The following is a 19710-nucleotide window of genomic DNA, read 5'->3' as shown; positions in this document are numbered from 1 at the left end:
GGCGGGCTTACGAGGACAACCTAATGGCCAGTTTCTTTGCCGCCTGCTGGCGGACGGCAAAAATTCTTTGCCGTCCGCCAACAGACGGCAAAGAGAAAGCACACCACGCGGATCGATCACGCGGATCGATGCCATGGCATGATCTGCTCCACACATGCATCTCCACAACGCAAAACTGATGTGGCCCATCCCACGCCTCCACCACCCACTCTCTCTCTCTCCCTTATCCTCCTGAGAGCCACCCCCACCACGCTCTATCTCCCTTCTCTCTCGTACGCCTCTGCTCCCCGCCTCTCGTCGCCCCGGCCGGCCGCCGTCCCCGGCCCCCATCGCCCCCTTCCGTCCTCCACCTCGCCCGCCAGCACGTCCCCTTCTCTCTTCTCCCCCGACGCCGCCGTGCCTGGCCCCGTCCCCGTTTGCCCTGGCCCCCATCGCCCCCTTCCGGCCACCACCTCGTCCGCCGGCGTAGGCCCCTTCTCTCTTCGCCCCCGACGCCGCTGTGCCCGGCCCCGTCCCCGTTTGCCCCCGCTGGCCCCGACCCCCATCGCCCCTTTTGGCCACCACCTCGCCCGCCAGCGCCGGCCCCTTCTCTCTTCGCCCTCGACGCCGCCGTGCCCGGCCCGGTCCCCGTTTGCCCCCGCCGGCCCGAAACCTCGACGCCGCACGACCTCCCACCTCGAGCAGCGGCGGCCTGCGGCAGCTCTGCCCGCAACAAAGGGTGCTGGGTGCTGGCCCTCATCGAAGGGCGGGGTCGCGACTGGATCCAGCGCCCGGATGAGCGTGGTGAGCTTCGGCGCAGCCGCGGGCGGATTGGAGCTCCTCGTTAAATCAAATTTCTTGTAATTTGTTCGTGTATACTGTAGTGTTTGTGGGTAATGTATTGTGAAATTCATTCGTCGATTCTTGGAGCAAGTGTTGATGGTACTGTAGTGTTTATCGTCGTCCGTTCGTTCCTCGTTGATTTGTATTGTTGGAGTACTGCTCGCCGGGCACCGGACACGCCATACGCAGGACGCCGGACAGGCTGCTCACCTTTTTTTTAGTATTTACTAAGTTCTTTGCCGTCCGTGATTTTACGAGGCTGACGGCAAAGATTGCGTTTGGCAGACGGCAAAGGGAGGGCATCTTTGCCGTCCGCTGGCGGACGGCAAAGACGATTTCATCTTTGCCGTCCATCAGCAGATGGCAAAGTGCCCTTTGCCGGAGCTTATTCAGCCGGACCTGTTGCCCTCTGCTGGCTGACGGCAAAGGACTTTGCTGTCCAGGATCTGTGCCTTTGCCGTCCGCCATGGCGGACGGCAAAGAAGCTGATTCCATTAGTGATATAGCCTTTGTCATGCATCATGCTTGGTTGTGCATCATGTCATGTTTATGTGTTGTGTGTTTACCATGTTGTTTGCTTCTTTCCTGTTGTGCTTCTTCTTGATAGTTCCTGTTTTGTTGCGACCGTGAGGATTCGTTCAACTACGCTTGGTTCGTCTTCGTCTGTTCGTCTTCTTCATGGACTCGTTCTTCTTCCTAGTGGGATTTCAGGCAAGATGACCGTTACCCTGGATCTCACTACTATCATTGCTATGCTAGTTGCTTCGTTCTATCGCTATGCTGCGCTACCTATCACTTGTTTATCAAGCCTCCCAAATTGCCATGTCAACCTCTAACCATTTTCACCCTTCCTAGCAAACTGTTGTTTGGATATGTTACCGCTTTTGCTCAGCCCCTCTTATAGCGTTGTTAGTTGCAGGTGAAGTTGAAGATTGCTCCATGTTGGACCAGGATTATGTTGGGATATCACAATATCTCTTATTTAATTAATGCATCTATATACTTGGTAAAGGGTGGAAGGCTCGGCCTTATGCATGGTGTTTTGTTCCACTCTTGCCGCCTTAGTTTCCATCATACCGGTGTTATGTTCCTTGATTTTGTGTTCCTTACGCGGCTGTGTTTATGGGAGCCCCTTGACAGTTTGCTTTGAATAAAATTCCTCCAGCAATGTCTTGTAACCTTTCCCTTGGGAGTAATTAACCCGAGGGTCATCTTTATTTTAAACCCCCGGGCCAGTGCTTAGTGTTGGTCCGAACCGAGCAGCCTGCGAGGCCACCTCGGGGAAACTTGAGGGCTGGTTAGTTTTGTAGCTTGTCTCATCCGTTGTTCCCTGAGAACGAGATATTTGCAGCTCCTATCGGGATTTGTCGGCACATTTGGGCGGTTTTGTTGGTCTTGTTTTACCATTACCGAAATGTCTTGTAACCGGGATTCCGAGACTGATCGGGTCTTCCCAGGAGAAGGAATATCCTTCGTTGGTCGTGAAAGCTTATAATGGGCTAAGTTGGGACACCCCTGCAGGGTAAAACTTTCGAGAGCCGTGCCCGCGGTTATGTGGCAGATGGGAATTTGTTAATATCCGGTTGTAGAGAACTTGACACTTGACTTAACTAAAATGCATCAACCACGTGTGTAGCCGTGATGGTCTCTTGTCGGCGGAGTCCGGGAAGTGAACACGGTTTGGGTTATGTTTGGACGTAAGTAGTTTCAGGATCACTTCTTGATCATTACTAGTTTGCGACTGTTTGTGTAGCTTCTCATCTTATTCTTGTATTCATAAGTTAGCCACCATATCATGCTTAGTCGCTGCTGCAACCTCACCACTTATCCTTTCCATTCCCACTAAGCTTTGCTAGTCTTGATACCCATGGTAATGGGATTGCTGAGTCCTCGTGGCTCACATATTACTACAACAACAGTTGCAGGTACAAGTAATGCGATGATCATGACGTGGGAGCAATGTTTACTTGTTTTGGAGTTCTTCTTCTGCTTCTTCTTCGATTAGGGGATAGGTTCGAGGTCGGCAGCCTGGGCTAGCAGGGTGGATGTCGTTTGAGTTTCTGTTTGTGTTTCGTCCATAGTTGGATGTTGCTCTTATGTATGATGATGTTGTATTTGTGTGGCATTGTATGCCTCTTGTATGTATCCCCAACTATTATGTAATGGTACGATGTAATGATATCCACCTTGCAAAAGCGTCTCCAGTATGCGTTCTATCCTTGGTGGGACCTTCGAGTTCCTTAAGGATAGGGTCACATATTGGGTCTGCTATTGATGTCGGTCGCGCTGCTGCTCCGCTCTTGCTCTCGTTCGTGCTGCTGCTCTGCTCTTGCTCTCGCTCACACTGCTGCTGTTGCACGACCTCCGACAGCTACAGGAGTTGCTGCTTTAGCACTCGCTCGCAGTGCTGCTGCACGACTTGCTCTCTGCTAGTGCGTTCCCTGCTCGAGCGGCTGCTAATTTAGATCATTGCTTCTCTGCTACTAGTGCTCGAACGCCCTAAACATCTATTGCAATGCTCTGCTACTAGTTCAACCAGTTTCGACTGTAAAGTTCAGTTTCTTCAGTGAAGTTCAGAGTGAACATTATTTACAACATCTGTCGGAGATGCCGTGGCGCGGTTGATGCGTTTTACATCTAGCACTTTTTGGTGATGTATTTTACATCATCTATTGTAGATGATATTAGAGTCCCACTTCAGATTAACGTTGTCTGTCTTGTCCTGCTTCAACCTCGCCGCCGTACACCTCACCGGAGCTGCTCCAATGATGGAACCGTCCATCACAGTGGAGCAGTACCCTCGGCGCCGTTTCCAGAGGCCTCAGATCTTCTTCCCCGACTCCGATAGTCACACCAGCATCACCATCCTCCACGTCCAACCCAATGATGCTGAGGTCGACAAGGCTATGCCAAAGAGGTTGTACACTCGTCGCATCACTTTGTTACTCTGCATTCATGTCGATCCCTCAAGGATCCTTTGCTATGGAACTTCTATGGTACTACTATTCGTGCATTTGGTTAGAAGGAGTGGAGCAAAGCAAAATTGGAGGATTTTTTCCTTTGGTGTTTCTTTCAAAGAAAAAACATAGGAATTTTAATATCCACTTGGACGTCCTTTCGAATTAATATGCATGAAGAACATGACTAATTGCATTACTGGCATAATAAGATTCTTATTTTCTTCTTTTTCACGTGGTTTGACTTTAATTTGACCATGTTGCATCATTCCTGTGTTCTTCCAATTCATGTGAACCAAACACCCAGGTTGACAGAAATCCTATGTTTCCAAATGCTCCGTTTTGCTCGTGCATTCCTATCCCATTCTTGTGTTTTTCCTGTCCCTGCATTTATAGAATCCTCCAATTCTAAGGAGCCCTTACAGATTTACTTCATTTTCAGATAGGCGTCAAAGAAAACTCTGCGTGTTATGTCCTACTCCTTCCGTGCCATCATCCACCCCACCTGAGGTGCACCATCGACAGAAGCGTTCACTGCAGCAGAGATTCCCCCTGCAGACTTTCTTTCGCCGCCTCAGATCATCTTCCCCGTTGCTGGCAGCCACGCCAACTGCATTACCATCATCGACTGAGCAGATGAACCTGAGGACTACACAGTTCCGGAAGAGAGGTCGCACTCTTTCGTGTTTGCTTCGTTATACATCGGTTATTATTACCTGCCACTTTATCGTTCAAACTTGAGTTTTAAAACGCCCGTGGGGCACATATCGAGGCAACAACGAATAGTATCTATCTACTATCTGGTTCATCTGGGGTCTTCTATGTGGTTCATGTTGGGTGGGCAACAAACAGTAGATGATCCACTGTCTATCTTTTTAAACTGAAGCTATAATCTACCTGCTATCATTAGTTTTGGATCTATCCACTCATTTGCTACCATCAGTCTTGATTTTTGCATGCACCCCTTAGGCCTTACATAATCTAACTATGTTTTTTATTATGCATGTCAGTTATTGTACACAATCGTACTCAACATGTAGAGAAAAAGAGAAGACCGTTGCGTGGGAATATAATGTCATGCAAACGTTGCTCCATGGTGGGCGAAGTGGGCCCCCTCCCGCCATTCTAGATTGTATTCCAGAGGAAGATAATTGTTCAGATGGGGATTCAGAGGGAGCCGACCACTCCTATTTACCACCTGAGGTGTTTGCTCTAACCTGACATGCTGATGTTGGTCATATCATGCATATGGCGCCTCGCATTGCTTACATTATACATCTTATATGTCATCAGCTTAGTTTAGATTTGCTTTGTGTGAATGCCACATGTTTGGTTTCTATACCAAAGTCCCACCGTTCCTAAATATTTGTCAATTTATAGATTTCAACAAGTGACTATATACGAAGCAAAATGAGTGAATATACACTCCAAAATATTTCTATATACATCCGTATGTGGTAGTCATTAGGAATCTCTAAAAGACAAATATTTAGGAATAGAGGGAGTATATGGGAATTATGCAATGCCACCTTCTTTAGCCAGGCATCATATACGTGAATCATGTAATGCCATCCTGCTTAGCCAGTCATCGTATATGTGAATTGTATCATGCCATATTTTTCTTTCATAATGTATTCCATTCGTTAACAATGTTTATAAATTCATCTATTCTTCCTGTGCATCAGCCATTTGAGTCGGTCATGGGAAAATCTGGAGTGAAAACAAGGTCTTCTGAGCAGTCAGTGCTACCTGTCAATGCAGATTTCTTGCTGGTTACAAATAGCTCCTCAGAGGAGGATTCAGATACAGATAACCAGTCGTATCCCCCCCTCCTCGAGGTGCATGCTCTAACTTGGCAGGGTTATATTGCTCATATCATGCATACGGTGTCTTGCAATGCCATGCCATCTGCTTAGATTAGACATGCTTTGTGTGAATGCCTCCTGTTTGCTTGCTATATCAGATATGTGAATTATGCAATGCCATATTTTTCAGCCAGTTATCATATATGTGAATTATGCACCACCATGTAGCCAGGCATCATATATGTGAATTATCTCATGCCATGTTTTTTTCATTACGTATTCCATTTGTCGACAATCTGTGTATATTGAACTACTCTTCATGTGTCCTAGCCATTTGAGCCGGTTATGGAAAAATCAAGAGTGAAAACAAGGTCTTCATAGCAGGCAATGGTACCTGTTGAAGCATATATCTTGATGGTTACAGGTAGCTCCTCAGAGGAGGATTCAGAGACAGATGACCAGTCCTATATCCCACCTGAGGTGTATGCTCTAAGTTGCAATGTTTATATTTCTCATATCATGCATATGGTGTCTTGCATTGCTTAGTTTAGACATCATATGCACAATATTGAATTTCATCTGCTTAGTTTAGAGATCATACATGCGAGTGCCAGCTGCTTAGTATATGAATCAATTATGTCAATTATACCATGCCATCATGCATACTTAGACAACATGTATGTGAATTATTTCATCCCAACCTATTTTAGAAAGACATCATATAGTTTTGTCATGTCATCCTGTTTAGATACTCATCATATGTTGAATTACGCCATTATATCCTGTTAAGTTATCCATCATATATCTGAAACTGTGTCTTGCTATCCTGTTTAGTTAGGCATCATATATGTGAAATTGTGTCATGCTGTGTTGTTTGGTTAGACAACATATATGTGAATTACCACATCTGTCTATCATACAATGTCTGTACGTTCAATTTATTTTCTTGTTTATCAGCCATTTGAATTGGAGGGGGTGATGGCAGTATCTAAGGGAGCAAAAACCCGTTATTCACAAAATACAGTGCTACCCGTTGATGCAGATAGAACCATGGTTGTACTGGCCCACAAACTAGCCCCACCACACATAATCGAGACTCTTCCAGAACACTTACACCATTGGACAGAGAACCAGCTACAACCGATCTAATCCCAACCCCAGCGGATAGTAGCCCACTTCTAGTTGACAAAGCACCATGTCCACCATAGAGTACCCCCACACGAGTAGTTTGTAAAGCAACTGCAGTGCCCAAAGCATGGAGACCACCACAGCGAAACCAAACTCCACGTTCAAAGCAGAAGAGCAACTGTTCTTAGGTCAAATTCCATAGCTATGGTCCATACTCCTTGCATCACTGTATTTACTCATACCAACTACTTTCGAATTTGAAGGATCCAATTGAAACTCCAATGGCGCAACAGGTATGTTTTAAACCTATTTCTTTCACTGGATTGCTATTCTAACTTCTTGCTCTATGTTGATTTCAGTTTCAGTTGTATAAACAATTATGTTATCATGTGATGCACATTACAAGTGTTGCCAATGCTGTGTAGTTTCTCACACATATATTCTTTCTATGTTGTTGTGTCTTAAAAATATATGAGTTGAACTGTGTCTCTATCTTGATTTGGCAACATAAACTAGAATGATATGGACAATACAGTGACCATAGTACATAGATATATGTTTGTTTCATGATGTTATCCTGTCCACCTTACTACTGAACCGGTTTACCTAAATGAGTTCCGTATACTACATGTTAAACATGTGATGTGTCTGCTTGTTTCTCTTGTAGTATGCGAACCTGATATTGGAGAAGAGCACCCCACTACGAAACGGTAGAGAAAGTAATGCAGATAAGGTTCAAGATAGTGAGACAACCCTGTTGGTCTCCAAGAAAGGTGATAAAAACGATCTTGTAGATAGTGAGAAAACCCCATAGTCCTGCATTAATGTAGTGTTCGAGTTACTGGCCAATACCGCTGGCAGAAGCTCTTCAAACTCGCTTCCTGAATCACTTCGCCGTCTTCAGCCTCAGGTACAAGCTGAAAGGCATCAGTCGGCTGTGCTGTGGCAAGAAGCTGAAGGACTGAGGAAGTCCCTGCAGAATTCAGATGCATACTTTCTTTTGCAATAGCAAGCGCTGGAGGATTTAAGCGCCAAACAAGAGAAAATTAATAAGCTTGCTAAGCATCTTGCCAGCATTATGGGTACCCAGGATATTGTTTCCTGATCTTTTCTGAAGTGGTTTCAGTTCTGGACTTGTTTTTCTACGGCGTTTATTTGCACTGGTCGCCAACTTTGACAACCAGTGTATGTGATATGCTGCTTTGTTCCCTATATTTGCACTGGTGGCGAACTTTGATGTCCAGTGGATGTAATATGTGTAATAGCCGTGATAGCCTAGCGTAAGTTGCATGCTTATTTATTTCATTGTTGTCTTGTTTATTTGTTTGCTTGTAGACAGTGCAATTCTTTTTCCGCGGTTTGCTAGTGACCGCAATAACCTATTTTTTAAAACTAGGCCACAATAACCATGGGCTACATATTTACTATAGTGACCCTGGGCCTCCTACGAGCCATAGAAACAATGGGCCTTCTACGGTGAGTAGCATCAATGGGCCTTCTACGGGCCGTATGATCGATTGGCCAAACATGGGCCACAATGGACCGCATTATGGGCCTTAAACGGGTTAGAGTTGGAATCTTCCGTTCATGGGCCGACCATAACGGGCCGTCGCTAATCGGCCGTATTTGATGACACTATGAAAACGACCCAACGGATTAACGGGCCACCAATGGGCCAAGTGTAACCACACGCTGAATTTGGCCCACAAGCAGAAAAGGCCACTAACAGGCCTTAAGTAAGCGAACGCTGGAAATGAGCCCAACAATAAATGGGCCCTGAGAAGGCCGAAAGATAACATGGGCTAGAAACGGCCCAAAGGAATAATGGGCTGTTAATGGGTATAAAGCGATATACTATTCATTACAGGCCAGTTTCACCACGGGCCCTTAATGGGCCAAGAGTTACCAAGTGCCTCATATGGGCCGAAAGACATCATGGGCCATACATGGGCTGGAAGTTACAACGGGCTGGAGTCATATGGGACGGCCCAGATGACGCTACTGGGCCTAATTCGGATAGGCCGTAACGGGCCCTGGGTTAGCGGGCTGTAAATGGCCTATGTGCGAATAGGCCGTTAACACGCTTTCCATGGGCCGGCCCGCTATCTTGTGACCAAGTCAAATGGTCCGGCCTTTTCACCGAAATGGGCCTCTGTTGGGCCGTGCCACGTGCCGACGTATTATTGGCGCATTCTGTCCAATGGGTGGATGACATCTGTCCAAACGGTGAGCCGACACGTGTTTCCTCCAGCCAATGATAATTTTACACGTGGAAATCCCCATTAGTCCGGGCTGTTAACGGGTTATCGGATCCAAACTGGAACCCGATAGCTTAAGGACGACCCGTTATGATGGATGCCACGTGTTGGTCACCCTTGATGAAAGCACTTCTATGACGCACGATTTATTGTCATGGAAGTGGACACTTCCGTGATGATAATTTTGGTAATGCCATGGAACACTTCTACGACAGCACAGGTATGACTATCTTGATTCTGTCATAGTATCGTCATGGATGTACATGCATGACAAAAAACGTGACCTACTGTGACAAACACGTATCATCATGGAAGTGTATTTTTTTTAGTAATTCCAGAAAGGATTCTATTGGCCCACAGCCCTCCAAGATGCGGTCGAGCTAGTCACCAAATGTGAAGCCTGCCAATTCCATTCCAAGAACATCCATCTGCATGCCCAAGCTCTTTAGACAATCTCTTTGCCATGGTCGTTTTCGGTCTGGGGGCTCGATATCCTCGACCGTTTCCTCCGAGATGCCGGGGGCTTTGAATTCTTGTTCATTTCCATCGACAAGTTTACAAAGTGGCCGGAAGTAGATGCCGTGAGAAAGGTGACTGCTAAGTCAGCTATCAACTTCTTGAAAGGATTGGTGTGCCGCTTCGGGGTCCCTGCCCGGATCATCACCGACAACGGCACCCAGTCCACGAGCCGCGCCTTCATGCAATACGTTCATGCCATCGGAAGTAAGATCTCATTTGCCTCTGTTGCACATCCTAGAAGCAATGGACAAGTTGAGAGGGTGAACGCTGAAGTGTTGCGAGGACTCAAGACAAGAACATTTGATAAGCTGCAGAAGTGCAGCAGGCGATGGATCAACGAGTTGCTGGTGGTTCTCTGGTCCCTCAGAACAACATCAAATCGAGCCACCGGGCAGACTCCCTTCTCCCTAGTCTATGGGGCGGAAGTAGTTATCCCTACGGAACTCATTTACGGGTCACCTCGAGTGCTTGCCTACGATGAAGTAGCGCAGGATCAGCACCTGCATGACGACGCTGTGCTTGTCGAGGAGAACCGTCTCCGGGCTGCTACGCATGCTGCACGCAACCAACAAGCCCTGCGTCGCTATCACAGCTGCATGGTTCATGCCCGGTGTTTTGAGGAAGGCGACCTTGTCCTTAGGCGCGTTCAGTCTGCCAAGGGTGCAAACAAGTTGACGCTAAAGTGGGAAGGGCCTTACCGGGTAGTACGAGTCACCAGACCTGGCATAGTCCGTCTGGAGACTAGAGATGGCATTCAATTGCAAAACTCATGGAATATTGAGCATATCCTCAAGTTCTACTCGTAAGGCGCGGCTGTCGGGCCCTGCCCGGCAACCACCCTTTTGTATAGGGCTTGCCCCAGTTGCATGTAACCCCTTGTACAAAGCTAGGCGCAGACCCTGAGCAACAGAGAGATAAATGAAGCGCTAGGGGACCCCCGACAGGTTGCATGCATGCATAAGCATTTCATGAGCATCGCATGTTCATATAGATAAGATCGCATCTGGCATCATTTCCATCTGCATAAAATGCAGGCTCCTGCCGAAGACTTGGCCTCCAAGAGGGGATGGAAAGACGAAGCCTACACTGCGGTCTCTGGCAAGCCAAACTGATAAGTTCTTTTTCTCACCCATACACGTTCTGTAAGTAAATACTTCTGCATAAGAAAACCTCGACGCTTTTTTAAAGCTTAGGTGCTCCCATCCCTTGACTCAAACATTGCTTCGGTCAGGATGGTCGCAGTGGCCTTTGATGAAAAAATATTGGTGGGGGGCTGGTCCCTCCTCACGACTTGTGCCCGGTAGGCTTGACTCCCCGGCAGTAAAACAGAGGGTACCGACAGGATAGCCTGCCGGGGAAACTCGTTTATTTAAGAATAGAGGAATTCCACCTCTGCATGGACCTATACATGCACGAGTCCCCGACGAGGTTTATCATTTTCATTAATATGCTGATCAAACAAGTACACACCTTACAGGACACAAACATGGATCTAAGAGACTACATAATTTGAACTAAAATTTGGCAAGTGTAACACCCGGGTATTTGGCCCTTTTCTTTTTCTTTTTGATTTATTGGGTTTTGCTCTGATTTTCTTTTTTTGAGTGGAGCTGTGGACTTGCAACCTAGGAGATCACCATCATTTCTTCTCCCAAGTGGGGCATCATTCTCAAAATTTTCCCAAGATTATGTCATTTCCATTCTAGCCCAACCCTAAAATTCTTTTCTAAGGAATGTTCCTTTTTATATTAAAGGAATAGTCCTATTTGCCCTAGGTTGTGAAGCAATCTATATTTCCGTCACTCCCAAAATTCCCAAATAATTCTCATAATTTCTTTTGGTCATATGATGCTCCAATATGCCCAAAGTTTCCGTTCCTAGCCCGAAAATAATTCCCCAATATTTATTCTTTATTTCCGTCCAGTGCGGCTTTCTATGAAGGAAGTGCCACCTATCCTTTCCCGATTGCTCTCAAACTTTTTGGGCATGCTACTACATCCAAATAATTGCTTCATGCCAAAATTCAACTTCATTTGCCTAGCCAACCTTCCTCAGTGATTATTCAAATTTTTTGTCAGACAAAAGTCATCATGAAGAAAGTACTAGCTAGGAGTTTCCAAATGAGTTGAAATTTTGCATGACCCTGCATGTGCTCATATCATTACTCTCCTCCAAATTTCAACTCCATCCCTTGATCTATGTGAGCACAGGATCAAATCTTTGCTTTTGTCAATATTTTCAGGTTGTGAAGCAAGTATATTTTATATTGCTTCATTTTTGCTGAAAATTTACGAGAGCATTCTCATGACCATAAAACCTCTCTCCACCAATTTGGGGATCAATTCATCAAGCCAATATTCCTCTAGAATTATTGCAAGTTTCTAGACAGAGAGGATGTGTCTGAAGCAAGTTCCATTTTGTCTTGTCCATTTGGTATGAAATTTTCACAACATCTTTATATGTCCAAATCTTCACGATCTACCAAATTTGAGCTCAAGTGGCTACTCCAAGTGAAAGCATCATCTAGATCAAGTTTCTAGACCATAATGTGAGTTACACAACAACTATATTAGTTTGTGGTCCATTGTACTCCAAAACCCCGAGGATTATAGCCTTTCCTATGCTAAACACCCCGTTCCCTTGGCCGCCGGCGCGCCAAAACCTCGATTCCTCCTCTCCCCGAAGACACTGTCCGCCGCGGTCGCAGCTCCGCTGGCTCTAGGCCTCCTCGAGTGATCCCCTCGTCGGCTTCGGGTGCGGGCCGTTGCCCTGAGCTCACCGGTGGTCGGAGCGTGGCGAACGGTGGCTAGAGCCGCCCGAAGTCCACGTCGGGGCCGGCTAGCCTCGCCTCGCTTGAGGGCAGTTAGGAGGAAGAAGAAGGAGGCCAGGAGGAGAGAGAAAGGTGAGGTGGGACCCACCTATAAGTGGCACAGAGCCCGGCCCCGCCTCGCCACGTTGGATAAGTGGAGACGTACTCCGGGGAGTATGCTTTCCCTTACCGAAAGCACATTCCACTCTTCTTCGTGCCAGAATACGTTTGCCTCTCTGGAAAACACATTTTTAGAAAAGGCGCGTTCGGTTTTTTAGCTGAGGGCCTGTTTGTGATGATTTTATTTACAAATGGGCCCCTGGCAGAAAAACCATTGTATCTTTTTGGTCACTACTCCGATTGATGTGATTCCAAAGCCCACTTCTTCGTCTCGTCGAGCCCATTCTATTGGTATCATTTTCACCATGTGACAACATTCTGAAAATGACCATTTTCCCTTGCACCTAATCAGCCCCCTCTAGGAGATAACTTTTTCCGGTGATCCTTTCCGCGAGCTTCTCGTACTTCTTCCCGATGAACCCATCCACCCCAGGCAAGCCACACCCTCCATTTGAATGATTGCAATGCAATGCCATGGTTTATATTATTTGAACTTATTTAAAGTATTGCATTAGCTATGTATGATTTGTTCATGGCATTTTTCGGAGTAATATTTTGATCTTGCTATTGCCATGATGTTGTCTGGAGTTCTAAGACTAATACTTTGCAGCTTATGTGGATGACATGTGGCCATTGGATTATTAGTGGCTTATATTATAATTATTTTCATGTTGATATCTGATATTATGCTATGGAGTATTATATTGGATTTGATTCTATCTTGTGGACCATAAGTTAATATTTTGGTCTTGTTATTGGATTAGTAGCATCTTGGTACTTGGGTTCATCAAGATAACAGTATGTTGCTTTCGGAGTATTTTGATACGACTATATTATTCTCTGGATTATGTGTTGGATATTTCTATGACCTGTATTACATGTGGATATATGATATCGGAGTATTAGTTAAACTTTGGGGATAAATTCCGTCATTTCGTTGGTCAGATGCCACCGAACCGGGCTTTTCTAGTGCAACCACATTTTCCTTTATGGGAAGGCCGTAATGCGATCTATTGACATGTCTCTCGTCGGTGCCTCCAACGAGGGAAGTTTATGGGCGCGCGCTACCCTGATTAGGTAGACGGGCATAAGCCTGGTGTGCCTGTAGTTGGATAGGGCCCTTTTTGTCCCTGCTTTGCCACGATGGTGGCGGCGGATGTCACGGTTTGACATCGGGGCCACCCATGACTTAGCCCAAAGGGGAGTTGGTCGAAGTGGCCGGGAGAGTGTCATGGCAGTATATTGGTTTTGTCGGAACGCCGTTGGTCCACCCGAATGGGAGCACGAGGTCATGGGTTCTGTGGTGTGGGTACAGTGTGCTAACCTTTGTAGAGTGTGTGTTTAATCTATCGATAGCCGCATCCTCGGTCATGGGCACAAGTTCATACTAGGTCACACCGTTCGATCAACACTCACATGACGGAATGACTTTCAGATGATTAATATGTTGATATTGTGAGCAGTAACAGTTTGGCAGGATGCCGATGATGATGTTGAGATGATCTCGAGGTTGATCATTCAGTTGTGATGTGGTCACGAGGTGACCATGTTGATGTTTGATCACGAGGTGATCAGGTGGATGTTTTAATCACGAGGTGACCATGTGGCTCACGAGGTGATCGAGATGGTATATTGCTTGGCCAGATAGCCAAGAGTGAGAGGGTTATTGAGATTGATATGTGGTTTATTAGCATTGTAGTAGTTTCATATCATGCTTAGTAGTTGCTTTCGTATCATAGTAGCTATTAATTAATTAACTTGTTTAATGCTATGTTGTTGTCCTGCCTTGATGCTTTTGGTTGTTGTGAGCTTGCAAGTACATTCAATGTATTGACCCGGCGTGTCATGCCAGATTGCAGGTGATGCCGTGATTGATTGATTGTTTGTCGAGGTTTCCGTTCGTGCGAGCTAGATCGTGTCCTAGCCAGAGTCCCTGCGGATTGGAGTTCACCACCTTCGTCGTTGTTCCGCTGCTAGAGGTATTCCGCTGCTATGAGTTGTTCCGCTGCTAGCATAGAGCTACCTTAGCTCTCATAGTGTCGCTATGCTGATGTGATCCTTTGTAACATCAGACCCTTGTATTCATTATCCTTTGTAATAAGAGCTGATTTGGTCTATGTCAAGCAGTGTCGTATCCCATAGACTTCTCCTCGATCTATGGGCTGGAATACGTGTTGTTCCGGTTCCTCTGAGCTAGGGTGCCACAAGGCATGGTATCAGAGCAGGTCTGGCTGTAGGACGCCCTAGTCAGCGCGAGTGGTAGAAATCGGTAGTATAGAGACTATCTTGGTTGTTGCATTTGGTTGCTGCATTTGTTTGTTACATAGCATGCATATAGACTTATTATTTTGCTTCTAATGGTTTAATCGTGTGAGTGTAGCTGCCATCGGTACGGATCCACTACAGCTCAGCCCCTGCATTTCTCCAGTTTTCTTTTCTTGCATGTTCTTTGGTGTTTGGTGTCATTTCTGTCCTAGCGGAGTGATGCCAACTGTTCTGGACACCGTTTGTAGGATGGTGTCGAGGTATCGCACCAGTTTCTTTTCTTCTTCCCCACCTATCGTTTTGGTGGTACACATGTTGCTATCCTGGATCATGCCTTTTATCTTGTCATGTTGGCAACCCTTAATGATCTTAGTCACCAAGAAAGGGCAATGCCAACAGACTCAGTTTCCCCCCCTATCCTATTTCTTGGACGAGTACGGATCTTTTCCATTCGCTTGATAATAATGTGTTCGTGACATTCGTGTCCCACTACAGGGTTACCAAGTGCGTCCTCGCCTCCCAGTTAGTCAAGGATGCTACCTTGCTAGTCTAGCACTTGGTGTAGCTATGTTTATACCAACCTTTCCACACATTGATTCGTCCTCGTGCACACCGTCACAGCATGTTCGATCGTGATCCCGGATTTCCCATGAGATTTGTGTGCTTAAGTAGGCATGCATATTGTGTGACTAGCGGTAATATGTGACATTGTTTGTGTGTGACTTGATTGTTGTGTGCTTTTGTTTAGTTGAGTTTTTTTATTCTTTCTTTTGGGCCCTCGGTGTTACCTTATTTCCTCTTATGGAAATTTCTCATCAACCGACACAGGACTCGAAGAAGCAATAAGGATTTCAAATATTTTTAGAAGAAGCTCAGCCAAACACATCAGGTCTACATCAGTACTTAAACTTCACACAGTAATGATCCAGCCAGCAAGAATACGAGTCAGGTGCAAGAACAACGATATATTGTCAGTCAAAGGTACGAATCATATACAAAGTTTTGGCTCAGCAATGAATGATGCTTGAAATATGTTATACCCCGAAAGAAAGCCAGAATGTGCTATGATCATGCAAGATAGTCAAACAATTTTTTTCATGTAAGTAATCTGCCACAAAATATTATGGGTGTGTGTATGGCTATCCGTCTGCATATCACAGTATGGAGCTTTGGATATGAGAAACTCAGTCTTCCTCCACATGCTATTAAGAAGCTTGTGTTGCAAGGCTCATCAATTTTCCTCAGTATGATATATGGGCATATTCCGGTCCAAGATACCCAGTCCTCCAATGCAAGGTACCTCGGTAAAAGCTTCTGACATAAGGAAATTGAATCCTCCTCAACAAGCAGCACAAGGAGAAGCTTCGCAAGTACGGAACTCAGGATTCTCCAGCACAATACTCAGGTCAAGCTTCATGCGTAAGCTATCAAGACTTCTTCTGCACGCTACCTAGACAACATCTTCTAGCAGAAGCTAACGAGTCTTCCTCAGCAAGATACTTGGATGGCTTCTCTCGTAAGCCACTCAGCCCGCGCCAGTAACACACTATTGCACCATCCTTAGAGATTATAAGGTGATTTGGCAGTATATGGCAGTACAACTCAAGAGTCATATTCGCAACATTTTGTCAGAAGCACAAATCAGTAAAGGCATAGGCCTTCTTTAGAAATCAAGTGTTCGGCTACATATCTTTCCACATAGCATGTATCCTCGGTCATACCAGTCACTCATACAAGATGCGGCAAGGATCAAGCAGATATACCCCAAAAAAGGTAAGGATTCAACAACCTCATAAGTCATGCAACGGAGGATAAGCAGAGATACATCTGATGTAATACAAGGATCGACAAGATCTGGAGATGACAACGCAGAATCAAAAGTCATGACAAGGTCACCAAGGCCAATATTTACGCACCCTACAAGGTGATATCATGAACTCTTGTCACCCTCTTGTATGATTGGCCTCAACAACGAGCTCTATACAGTTACAAGCCCCGAGCATATGTCATATGTGTACGGAACCAGGTCAGAAAACAAGCACAATGAATAATGCCAAAAATAATTGTACTAACCACATCCATGGTCATACGAAGAATCAAGGACATAAGGCCAAGTTATTTCATCAAGGTATCCCGACAAATAAAATCACGACCATCAAAGGGTAGGACTGATAGCAAAGGTATGATGATTTTTGCGCAACCATCAGGGTCCGGATACCCAAGTCAGTTGGAGGCCATAATTCCATATGGATCCACAAAGGCATACCCTCAAAGGCCTACTGTGTTGTACAAGGACTTCATATCCCGCTGACCCGATTAAAATGGTTAGTGCGGAATATCCAAGTCTGTTCTCTCAGGAACGAAGATTTCCTTTGCAAACTTTGCAGTTTGACTTCAGCGGCAATGTTGAAGCATCTCACAGCCTATTACCACAGATGGGTATACTGACAACATGGGAAAATCACAAATCGAACCATTAGATCAGACCAGGTATACTCACTGGTGGAACCAAGTACATGGACAACATGTCATGAAAAGTATTTTCCTGCCAGCACCCCTGTCCGGCCAGTCTCAAGATGCTAGTGTTTGAGGTATGATACAGTTATAAGTTATACCCCTTTATATTTCTCATGGCAAAAGGCTGTCAAATCTTTGGTACATGTCGCATGCTCGAGCCAAGGAAACAAATCAAGAGAAGTTAGTACCAACTATTAGTAGTCAGATCCCATCAGAGAATGGCCATGATTCTCAGCATTAATTGAATCCGGAAGACATGCATTCGTTTGAGCAAACCCCATGGCAGAAGTAAAAAGGTTTTCATGACCAAAGGAAAATTTATACTCAAATCCTTTGGATATCACCACAGATATGAAAGGATCAACGTCAGCATGGTATATGAGCAAAAACCCATTAGAATTTGGGAAAGGTGAAGCAAAACACCCCATAGCATGGTAAGTAGAGCACATAAGATTCTGAGGGGAGCAATAAATAAAGGAAAAGGATACCTGAGTTGGAAACATTTTCCTTAAGATATATTCATACTTGTTCCCTGAGCAACCAAATCTCGAGGACGAGATATCTTTAAGGGGGGAAGGTTTGTAACACCCTGATGTTTGGCCCTTTTATTTTTCTTTTTGATTTATTGGGTTTTTCTCTCATTTTCTTTTTTTTTGAGTGGAGTTGTGGACTTGCAACCTAGGAGATCACCATCATTTCTTCTCCCAAGTGGCTCATCATTCTCAAAACTTTCCCAAGATCATGTCATTTCCATTCTAGCCCAACCCTAAAATTCTTTTCCAACGAAAATTCCTTTTTCTATTAAAGGAATAGTCCCATTTGCCCTAGGTTGTGAAGCAACCTATATTTCTGTAATCCCCAAAATTCCCAAATAATTCTCATAATTTCTTTGGGTCATATGTTACTCAAATATGCCAAAAGTTTCCTTTCCTAGCCCAAAAATAATTCCCCGATATTTATTCTTCATTTATGTCCAGTGTGGCTTTCTATGAAGGAAGTGCCACCTATCCTTTCCTGATTGCTCCTAAACTTTTTGGGCATGCTTCTACATCAAAATAATTGCTTCACGCCAAAATTCAACTTCATTTGCCTAGCCAACCTTCCTTAGTGATTTTTCAAAGTTTCTGTCAGACAAAAGTCATTGTGAAGGAAGTACTAGCTAGGAGTTTCCAAATGAGTTGAAATTTTGCATGACTCTTCATGTGCTCATACCATTACTCTCCTCCAAATTTCAACTCCATCCCTTGATCTATGTGAGCATAGGATCAAATCTTTGCTTTTGTCAATATTTTCAGGTTGTGAAGCAATTATATTTTATATTGCTTCATTTTTGCTGAAAATTTAGGAGAGCATTCTCATGACCATAAAACCTCTCTCCACCAATTTTGGGATCAATTCATCAAGCCAATATTCCTTTAGAATTATTGCAAGTTTCTGGACAGAGAGGATGTGTCTGAAGCAAGTTCCATTTTGGCTTGTCCATTTGGTATGAAATTTTTACAACATCTTTATATGTCCAAATCTTCACGATCTACCAAATTTGAGCTCGAATGGCTACTCCAAGTGGGTGCATCATCTAGATCAAGTTTCTAGACCATAATGTGAGTTACATTCCAAAACCCCCAGGATTATAGTCTTTCCTATGCTAAACACCCCATTCCCTCGGCCGCCGGCGCGCCAAAACCCCGATTCCTCCTCTCCCCGAAGATGTCGTCTGCCGCGGTCGTAGCTCCGCTTGTTCCAGGACTCCTCGCATGCTCCCCTCGCCGGCTTCGGGTGCGGGCTGTCGCCCCGAGCTCACCGGTGGTTGGAGCGCGGCGAACGGTGGCCGGAGTCGCCAGGAGTCCACGTCGGGGCCACCCGGCCTCTCCTCGCTCCAGGGCTGTCGAGGGGAAGAAGAAGGAGGCCAGGAAGAGAGAAAAAGGTGAGGTTGGACCCACCTGTAAGTGGCACAAAGCCCGGCCCCGCCTCGCCACATTGGATAAGTGGAGACGTACTCCGGGAAGTACGCTTTCCCATACCGAATGCACATTCCACTCTTGTTCGGGCCAGAATATGTTTTCCTCTCAGGAAAAGGTATTTTCAGAAAAGGCGCGTTCGCAGCTGAGCGCCTGTTTGTGATGATTTTATTTACAAATGGGTCCCTGGCAGAAATACCCTTGTATCTTTTTTCTCACAACTCCGATTGACGTGATTCCAAAGCCCACTTCTTCATCTCGTCGATCCCGTTCTGTTGGTATCATTTTCACCATGTGACAACATTATGAAAATGACCAATTGGTCCTTGCACCTAATCAGCCCCCTCTGGGAGAGAACTTTTTCCGGCGATCCTTTCCGCGGGCTTCTCGTAGTTCTTCCCGATGAATCCCTCCACCCCAGGCAAGCCACACCCTCCATTTGCATGATTGCAATGCAATGCCATGCTTTATATTATTTAAACTTATTTAAAATATTGCATTAGCTATGTATGATTTGTTCATGGCAATTTTCGGAGTAATATTTTGATCTTG

Source organism: Aegilops tauschii, chromosome 1 (genome assembly GCF_002575655.3).
Source record: "Aegilops tauschii subsp. strangulata cultivar AL8/78 chromosome 1, Aet v6.0, whole genome shotgun sequence".
Taxonomy (NCBI): Eukaryota; Viridiplantae; Streptophyta; class Magnoliopsida; order Poales; family Poaceae; genus Aegilops; species Aegilops tauschii.
Note: the sequence above shows the minus strand (reverse complement) of the source record.